Here is a 9,883-nt window from a genome sequence, read left to right as displayed (position 1 = left end):
GTACAAATGTTATATCAATTATAATAAATATTCCACACCAATGCAAGTGGTGTTGTAGTGGAATTTAAGAGAAGTTCAATTATTTGAGTATAGAGAGGCCAGGACTCAGGAATGATTTTGAGAAGGAAAAATGGTTTATTGACGGCCGGCCGGACTCGGGAGCTTTCAGTTTGAATCCCGAGCCCTGAACAAGATTTTCAAACGTCTTTTATACAGAGAGGAAAGGCCAAATGGTCCCTTTGTTTCAGTTCTCAATAGGCTTCAATTAGCATATATCTTTTACATCTTAGGTAAGCTTTTAGCATGGACTCCAGACATTCTAGATAAGCCTTTAGGGTATTTGGTTTTTGCATTTCCCCTAAATACTTAAAGTTTATAGCCCTTGCATTGTTAAACATTTCCTGGGACTGGAGCCGCTGCCAGTCCCTAAGGGCAGGACTGCAGCCTCTTACCGTTCTACACCCACAAGTCAAACAACTTAGTTATCTCTGAAGAGACAAAGAGCCTTCCACCCATAGCCCACATCAGTGTGGTGGTGGGGTGATATATGGGAATCTTGTACTGTATTGTTTTGTAAACCCACAACTTCTCTAATAAAGAAAAAAAAATTCAAGCTGTAAAAAACATGGAAGGACCTGCATTTTTAAAAAGATAGTTGCTAAATATTTCTAATGTGGCATGCTTTGTTAAGATGGACTGTCTACTTACCATTATTGTGCTCTATTGCCTGGACTAGGAGTGGATTACTGGGGCAGGCTAGTGCAGGGAAAGGGAAGCCTTGGGTCACAGCTGAAGACCTGGCAGACAACATGGCGGACAAACATCATGGCCATGAGACTCCACCCAGATTCCTCCTGAGGTCAAGACTGCTGTTAAGATTTCCCAAGACAGGGCTCCAAGATTCTACTTGGAACTCTTTCCAGGGTCAAGAAAAAGTTCTGAATAACCCCAAGCAGGCCTTCTCATTGGACCTCTGAGAGCTAAGAGGTGGGGAGCATAAGGGAACCAATCAGAAGAACAAAAGGCTGGAGCTTTTTCCAACATTCAGAAGGGGGAGGAGTCAAGGTTTTAAAAGGCCTAACCTGAGGCTTCTGCCTGTGTGACTCACCCTGCAGCATGCTGCAGTCCATATCTAGGGAACATCCATTCTTTTCTTGTTTCTTAATAAACTCTTTACTCCCTTTCCTACCCTATGGCTGTCTTTAAATTCTTTCATGTGACATAAGTCAAGAACCTAGAAACCCAGAACCCAGAGTGTTCTGCTAGCATAACCAAAAGTCCATGAGCAAAATCCAACTTACCCTTTGATTTTGTAAATAAAGTTTCACACGCACATGCAAAGACACTGAGTTGGGATGTAAGCTCAGGTAGAATGACTTCCAGAATCACACTATATGCTTCCACATGAGAATCATGGAAATAGCCAATACCATGTACCTCCTGATAGGATGAGTTGGGAATAAATCAGCATCATTCATCACATGTGAGATGCTCCTGCCAAAAATGCATAATCTGAATCTTATAATAAGGAAACATCAAGCAAATCCAAATTGAGAGACATTCTGCAAGATAACTGGACTGCACCTTTAAAAATGTCAAGGTTATGAAATACAAAACTCAGCCAAATTAAAGATTAAAGTAACCTGAAAACTGAATGCCAAGCATTCTTTTGGATTTTCTGTTGCTATAAAAATCATCACTGTGACATTGGCAAAATTTGAGTAAAATTTGTGGATTAGAGAATAATATTGCGGTCACCCCTCGGGCTGAAGTGTGGTTTGCTGGCCTGGCGGGGGAGCAGCCGCGGCAGGCCAAGCCGCTGCCCCAATAATAGGGTGGCTGGTCAGACTCACCGCCACCCCTGAAGGAAGCTCGGCATGGGCGCAGTGTGTGCTCGGGTCTCCCCTTCTCGGCAGCCATGCTTCCGCGGCCGCCCCTCCTCCCAGATGGCGCCACCCGATGCCTTGTGGGGCGGCACCCTTCTTCTTCCTTCTCCCTGCGCAGGCGCAGGGCAGAAAATTCCAGTCTGCCCTTTTCCCCTCCCCCGACAGCAGCAACAGCCAGGCGTGGGCGGAGAAATCCAGTCTGCCCTTTTCCCCTCCCCCGACAGCAGCAACAGCCAGGCGTGGGCAGAAAAATCCAGTCTGCCCTTTTCCCTCCCCCCGACAGCAGCAACAGCCAGGCATGGGCGGGAAACTCAAGTCTGCCCTCCACCCCAGCAATAGCAGCCACCAATCCCTAAACCCTGCCCCTTCCCCCAGCAACAGCGACAGCCAATTCCTAACCACCACCCCTCCCCCATCTGGTACCGCCCACTGACCTTTCACCGGCAACCAATCAGAACAGGGCATGGCTTTGACCAATCAGCCTTCCCCAGCCCCTATAAAACTGTTGCCTCTCCCTCAGTAGAGTGGACTTGCGTGTTTACCTTGTCTCCGCGGTAGTTATTCTGCCGTGCGCCCTCCAGTCCTGAGAGCCCCCAACAAGGGCCTGGCCTACCTTGTCCCCAGTTCGTCGCCTGCTTCTCCGGGTGACCCCTTCGTTGCCTGCTTCTCCGGGCGACCCCTTTGTCGCCGGCTTCTCCGGGCGACCCCGTCAGCCGAACCGCGCAACCCCTGTGAGACCAATCCCTCGTCTGCTGCCGGACCGACCCCTCGTCCCAAGTGGGACCAACCCCTCGTCCCGAGCGGGACCGACCCCTCATCCAGAGCTGGACCAACCCCTCGTCCACAGCCAGACCCCACCTCTACCGACCGAGCAAGCCACCGCATAATATCATGTCACTAATGTCTATATTTTATATCTCTTAAAACATACTTAATATGCTTTAAAACAACATGTCTGAAACTATTGGCCAAGATTTCTAGGCAGAATAGACACTTGATAAATATATGTGGACTTCATGAATGAAATGTGTACGAATTTGAAGTGATTTTTCAAATTTGATTTCTTAATGCCAAAGCTGGGAATTTTCCTATAGTGAGGATTTTCCAAGCACACTGTCTGGTAGCTAATAAGAAAAATAGCTATAATTATTGAGAAAGTGATACTTTACCATCAGCACACTCTGGCATCATCTGTGGAAGTCTTGAAGGAAAGTGTCACTTGTACATGCAGAGAGGAATGAACAGGTAGAAAGAATGGTGTGGACAAACTCCTAAGGGCATGTTGACATTTTGTTCTAGCAACAATGACTTGAAGATTTTGACTGAGAAGATTTATCCCATATAGGGGATTGAAATTTAGAGGTGTAGGGAGAGGGCAGCTTACCATATCTTGGGTTCACCCAGTGCCTACTAAGGAGGGATTAAAAGATTCTGAGTAGGGATGATATGTCCTGTGCATTAGGAAAATTAATTTAATAATAAAATAGTGAAGTTATCACAGAGGTAGGAAATGAGCTAGGACATTCTTACATTAACCTTTCATTATTTAACTGTAGTTAAGTGTGCCTACTATTAAATATATTTGAATTTTTTTGTTTGGGCTATAGCAGTTCTTTTTAAAAATGGTCTCTATTCTATATAATTCTTGCTAAATATTGAGGTATGACAAAAACATACCAGGCAAAACGTGACAGTGGTTTACCCTTGAGACTAAGGTGGGTCATCTATAACCCTTGGCATCCTTTTATTTATTTTAATTGCAGCTGAAACTTCAGGGCATTTCTACTAGCCCACTACATTTAATAACTATTATAGTTATGGTTACCTGGAAGCAACAGATAAGCACAGAGAAACTTATTACTTTATAAAAAGTTCATCTTTTAGAGTCTTCCAGATATGATGAAACATTTAGGGTCTTGGTTAGATCTCCAGAGTATAGCAGAAGTGTAGTAAATGGACTTAGAAAATGCAAAACTGCTACATTCAGATGGTTGTTGTAAGTCATTTGTTACATCCTGACTTCATCCATAAGACACTTCATTCTTGTGTATTTCCTTAGGGAATGCCTCTATTCCACATACAAATAAGAAAGAAATTGGCTTGGGGAAGTTGTAACAGATGACCAAGCTGGGTGGTCAGTGTGAGGTGGATGCAGACCTGAGATGTCTCCGTCATACAAGTGTTTTCTTCCTAGCAGAACCCTTATCTGTTGTGTATCTAAGGACTTTGATTGTTTCGCTGTTGGTGCCTCTTTGAGCCTGTAATATCCAATCTGTTCCTATTTTAAACCCACAAAATTATACAAGCTCTCTGTAGTAGCTGGACTGATTGGTTATTTTGATGTGAAATTGTTTAGACACCAGATCAGATGGCCCACGTGGTAGGAAGACTAAGAGGAACATTATTTAAAATAAAACACACAAAAACTAGAGGTTTATTTATACACCACTGACTTTTGTTCATATATTCCAAACTGCAATTTGAGGAAGAAGTGTGAACACATTTATGCAATTTTCTTGATGTCCATCACCACACATACAAAAAGAGATACCTAGTTTATTTCTGTTTTCTAGAATTGGGCATTTGCCTTGATTTTTATTTCACACTGATATCTAGAAATAAGACTAGTTAATTGCTTCTTGGCCTTTTGGTTAAGATCAAGAGTAGAAATAATGTTAGGAATCTGTCATTTTAATTAATTTAAATTCATTTTCTATAGGGAAAAACAATTAGCATAGAGTATATGTTAATGTGCATTTTCTCACTATGAGGAAAACTCCAGTGAAGTTAGTTTAGTAATACCTTATTCTGAGTTCTTTTGTGTGATGCAGGAAAACAGCATTTTTTTTTTTTGCATCATTTTTAAAGACCCCCCTCAAGAAGGCCAATTGCACAGGGACTTGACATTTGGGGCAAGTTGTGCAGATTTCTAGAAAACACATTTTTGCTTGGAAGAGAGTGATAGTCTTGCACAGGATTTAAACATCAAGACATCAGTAGGTGGTAAGTGACTTAAGAGCCTTAAACGATGTGATTTGTTACTGAATGTCAAATGCAGCTCTTCAAAGGGACTAGCAGATAAAGTGGAAAGAAATCTCAGAAGTGATATTTGTTTAGAGGGATGCAAAATGATCAAGACATTCTGAGATGGAGTTGTGGGTTTAGGATTGTTTTTGCCCCTCACCTTGAGTCTTGCTGAAACATGCCACAGTGGTGGTGTTTCCATTCCCTGGGAACGGGAATAATGAGAAAGATTTTAGTTGCTTAACTCTTTTGCAGTTTTTCAGGAATGCTTTCACCAATGCCTTTATTTTTTGTTTTTATCATCATATAAGGGTAACTTGGTGGGAGATATCTGGAGAAAGATTGTAACGATTGGGCCCTTTATTGCATCTTATCTTTCTCTCTAAGATGGTATAGCATGTTTTGTATCTTAGGGGCAAATAAAGATTACAGGAACAAAGCACTCAATTTTATTTTATTAATTCATATTAGCAACACAAGTGTGTTCATATATCAATAGCTACATAACAGTAATTTATCTGTCTCATTGACAATATACAAAATAAGAATCTATATTATGTAAGTACATGTCGATAACTTGATTCAACCTCATGTTCACTGATGGAATAAACGGTTATTAAAATGATGTCATTGATGTTACCGGTCAGCTTCAAGGACATGCAGCAATCCCGCTCCCCATTGGTCCGCCTGTCCACAGCCTGAGAAGCCCACCAATGGTAGCGCCTCTGGGTGGAGGGTCACCCACATCCAAGATGGCACCCCCAGGAGCTGGGAGCGGGTGACCACTAGGGAAGCGGCCTGGGTTGGCCCTCGGGTTGTGGGGTCTGGGGGCGTCTGGCTGGGTCCCCCTCCCCCCACCCGGCCCACCTACAATGCCTTCCCTGGGCCAGAGCAATGGCCGTTGAAAAGAGCACGCAATTTTGGAAGAGGAGTGCCAAGCTTCCGGGGAGCATCCAGCCTGTGTATGGAGCACAGCACCCTCCTCTGGACCCACTGCTCACCAAAAACTTCATTAAAGATCGGTCAAAAGTCAATGCAGTTCCTCTGAAGAATAAGAAGGCCTCCAGTTTTCATGAGTTTGCCCGGAATACCAGTGATGCATGGGACATTGGTGATGATGAAGAAGAGGACTTTTCCTCACCTTCTTTCCAAACCCTGAACTCAAAGGTTGCTTTGGCAACTGCAGACCAGGTGCTGGAAAACCACAGCAAGCTGAGGTTGAAACCACAATGGTCCCAGTCAACAACATCCGAAGTTCCTGCCAACTACAAGGCCATAAATTCCAGCAGTGATGCCCAACTGTCCAGAAACTCCACTGATACATGCCTGAGGAACCCTCTCAACAAACAGCAGCCGCTCCCTCTCTGACCCATCATCCCCCTCGTTGCCCAGATCTCAGACCAGAATGCTTCTGGGGCTCCCCCAATGACTGTCCAGGAGAAAACCCGCCTAGAAAAGTTCCATCAGCTTCTCTCCAGCCACAACACTGACTTAGATGAACTGAGGAAGTGTGGCTGGCCAGGGGTTCCCAGGAGGGTTCATCCTGTAACCTGGAGACTCCTGTCGGTGAGCTCTGCCTACCTTGTGGAGAAGTGTGAGCCTCACGCAGTCCTTCTTGACTGATGAGGGCTATCTCCCCGCAAACACTGAGAGGAGGAAGTTGACCCTGCAGAGGAAGCAGGAGGAGTATTTTGGCTTCATTGAGCAGTATTATGACTCTCGAAACGAGGAGCACCACCAGGACACCTACAGACAGATTCACATTGACATTCCAAGGACAAATCCTCTCATTCCACTGTTCCAGCAACCACCTGTACAGGAGATCTTTGAGAGAATTCTCTTTATTTGGGCCATCTGACACCCTGCTAGTGGGTATGTCCAGGGAATTAATGACCTGGTTACTCTGTTCTTTGTCATCTTCATCTCAGAATATGTGGGTAAGGAGCGTGAGTATCAAATTGAGCAAGCTATTGCTGTTTCTTATCTTTGATCTATTCATTGGTTTTCCCCCAAGAGTGTAGCCAGTGTGCATGGTTTACTAAAAAAGAGATAGTGGCTTTGAAACACACAATTAAAAACCCTGTTTTAAAAGCAAAAAAAAAAAAAAGACGTCATTTCAGTTGAGAGGGTATGGAGTTCTTCCTGATAAAACAACTATTTCCTCTCTACCATGAACTTGGGAACACCAGAAAACCAAACATTAGCTGTGCATTCATTTGTGTTATTCAATATTTTTTCAGCTGTTTTCTTAGGAGGCATTCAAGAAATAACAAAAACCACTGCATTTTCCAGACTGTGCAAAGGCTCTGATTACAAATTTAATGGTGAGTGCAAGGTGCCAGTAATATATTCCAATTCATACTTTTGCCTTAATTCTTTGAATAATTTGGTATTAGGATTATTATAGATCGATAGATACCTTATCTATATCTTAACTGTAAATATACTCCACTTTATGAATGTATTTTGGGGGCTCTTCATATAATGATTAACGGTTTGGTAATGCACCCTAGTTTTTTTACTTTTAAAAGAGAACAGATTATTTAAGAAATATATGTTGGATATGTCTTAATTTGCCAGCTCTAGGACAATACCACACATGGTGTGGCTTACCAACAGGAATGTATTAGCTCATGGTTTGAGAGACTTGCTTGCTTTCTCCCAGGATCTGTAGGTTCTGCCTGGCCATCAATCTTTGGGTTCCTTGGCTTTCCCATCACATGGCGATGTCCTCTAATTTCTTTTATGGGCTCAGTTGACTTCTAGGTTCTTCTCCTCCATAAAGACTCTAAGAATAGGATTAAGGACTAACCTCATTCAGTTGGGCCACATCTTAACAAAAATAGTAACACACACAGGAATGGATTATGATTAAGAACAAGTTTGTTTGTTTGTTTTTTCTTTTCCCTGGGATATGTAATTCAACCTTCCACAGAATATTAAGAGAAATAGAATTCCCCATTTCTTGTTAAGGGGGCTTGTGTGATAATGGGGATAAAAAAATCAAACTTGTTGAGAAAAGCTACACTCAAGATGAATAAGTAAAAATTGTCCTTCTGCCTGCTTTAGGGACTTAGGCAAAAAGAGCAAGGTACAAAAAGTAGAGAGAAAAGTAAAGCCCATTTTATTTTGCACTAATTATAATTTAACAAAAAATTAAGGAAAAATGAGAAGGTGAAATTATTAATATTATCTTTTTAAAGTAAATGCTTGGTCAAATGAAAGAACAAAATGTATGCACCGGGCACAGATATCCTATAATCCTTATCCAAGTGTTCGGGCTATAAATTATGCAAGTACCCACGTAACAAAGCAGCATGAAATCCAAGTATGTTTACAAAGGAATACTCACACCAAGTACTGGCGACTTGAACCTAAATAACTGATGAAAGTTGATTACTGGAGGGTATAACTTCTTTATCTTTAAAGAGTGACATTTTGTGCAGCAATGCATGATATTCAAAAGCTACAATGAGTAAGCAAGCCAGATCTTATTATTGCTCCCTAAATACTTGAAGCTGAGTGCCCAAATCTGGTTTATCAGCTCCCTGAGCAGGTTGGCCCAGTAGGTTACAAAGTTGGTTATGGTTAATGTAATCATGGCTTCCAAGGGGATGTGAAATTTGACAAGCCGTGTGGTGCAGTGGTCATTACTGAAGTGGGTGGTTTGAGTAGAAGCTGTCTTTATGATTTTCATAATTTAGTTTTTCCTTGCTCCTGGAGCATCCTGAAACTTTCCTTTTATATTATTATTATTTCAATGATGAATTCTAAACTCAGTTAAAGTTCTTCCTCCTAGCCTGAACACTTTCCTCTTCTCTCCTTATCTTCTCTGCTTCCCTCCCCCTTCTCTTCCCCTCTCCTTTTCCCTTTCCATTTTGGTTTCTTTTTCTGTTTCTTTTCTTTGCTTTCTTTTTCTTTTTTCTTTTCTATTTTTTTTTTTTTTGAGAGAGGAGGCTAGAGTATTAATATAGCTTCTTTTTCAAGTATTAGGGTGACTAGTTAATATTTCATTCTAGGAGTTTAGCATCGGAGCACTCACCAAGCAGAACTGATTAACTTTAACAGTGCAAGAATTCATCAGGAAAGTGGAATGTTATATTTCCCTTTGAATAAAAATCCTTTTCTTAATCTTCTATTATTTCAATTCAATAACAAATCTCCATCTTGAGCAACCTGTTCCTTTCTTCTCTTTCCTATATACTTAGACAGTATTTTGAAGAACATAGTAATATCTTACCATCAATTTTATGACTATTTCACACTAGAACAGTCTTACATATCTATGAAATAACCTTATTTTGTTATTCTTACAGAGGAGACAGGCTCTGGTAGACTTTTAAACAATTTTTAATTTGAACAAAATTACAGGGAATTTATTTTTAGTGAGAGGTAAAAGCTTAAAATGAAAATTAGTTATATATATTCATAAACATTAGCAGGGTTATAATATTGACTAGCAAAGACTGTATCAAAGTATTATGTTCATAAAGATATCAGAGGAAAAGAAAATAGCCTTATGTTTGAGTTATATGCTTCTGCAGATCAGTATCCTCAATCATCATATAGGTTATGGAATAATTATAAATATAAATAAGAACCCAGAAAAAAAGAAACAATTTAAAAGTATAGACTTCTTTTTCCTATTTTCCCCATTAAAGTACCTTACAGTCTCATTGGAATGTAGCAAACAGAACTGCTTTAGAGGCAAGGAAGAGTCCTTAATGTGGTAATAAGCAACACAATATAACATATTCCATAAACTCTTCCAACTGCCAAGTCTCTCTTGCACTGCATCAAAAATGAGAAGTACACAGCAATTGTATTATTAATTACAAAGAATAAAATTACAGTGGCTGAAATATAATACTATCACATCTTCAGACAATTTTCCTCCAGATGAAATGATAGTAAAATTCAACTGAAGAATAAATTCTGCACTAAGAAAGTTGGTTGTCCTAAAGTGAAAATAT

The 9,883-nt window shown here is 41.0% G+C and overlaps 1 pseudogene; it reads left to right on the top strand.

The window, feature by feature from the left end:
* The first annotated feature begins 5,804 nt into the window (after positions 1–5,804).
* On the top strand, positions 5,805–6,900 carry LOC131276860 (TBC1 domain family member 22B-like; annotated as a pseudogene).
* The last annotated feature ends 2,983 nt before the right edge of the window (positions 6,901–9,883 follow it).

The sequence above is a fragment of the Dasypus novemcinctus genome, chromosome 30 (genome assembly GCF_030445035.2).
Source record: "Dasypus novemcinctus isolate mDasNov1 chromosome 30, mDasNov1.1.hap2, whole genome shotgun sequence".
Taxonomy (NCBI): Eukaryota; Metazoa; Chordata; class Mammalia; order Cingulata; family Dasypodidae; genus Dasypus; species Dasypus novemcinctus.
This window is presented reverse-complemented; position numbering and strand designations above follow the sequence as displayed.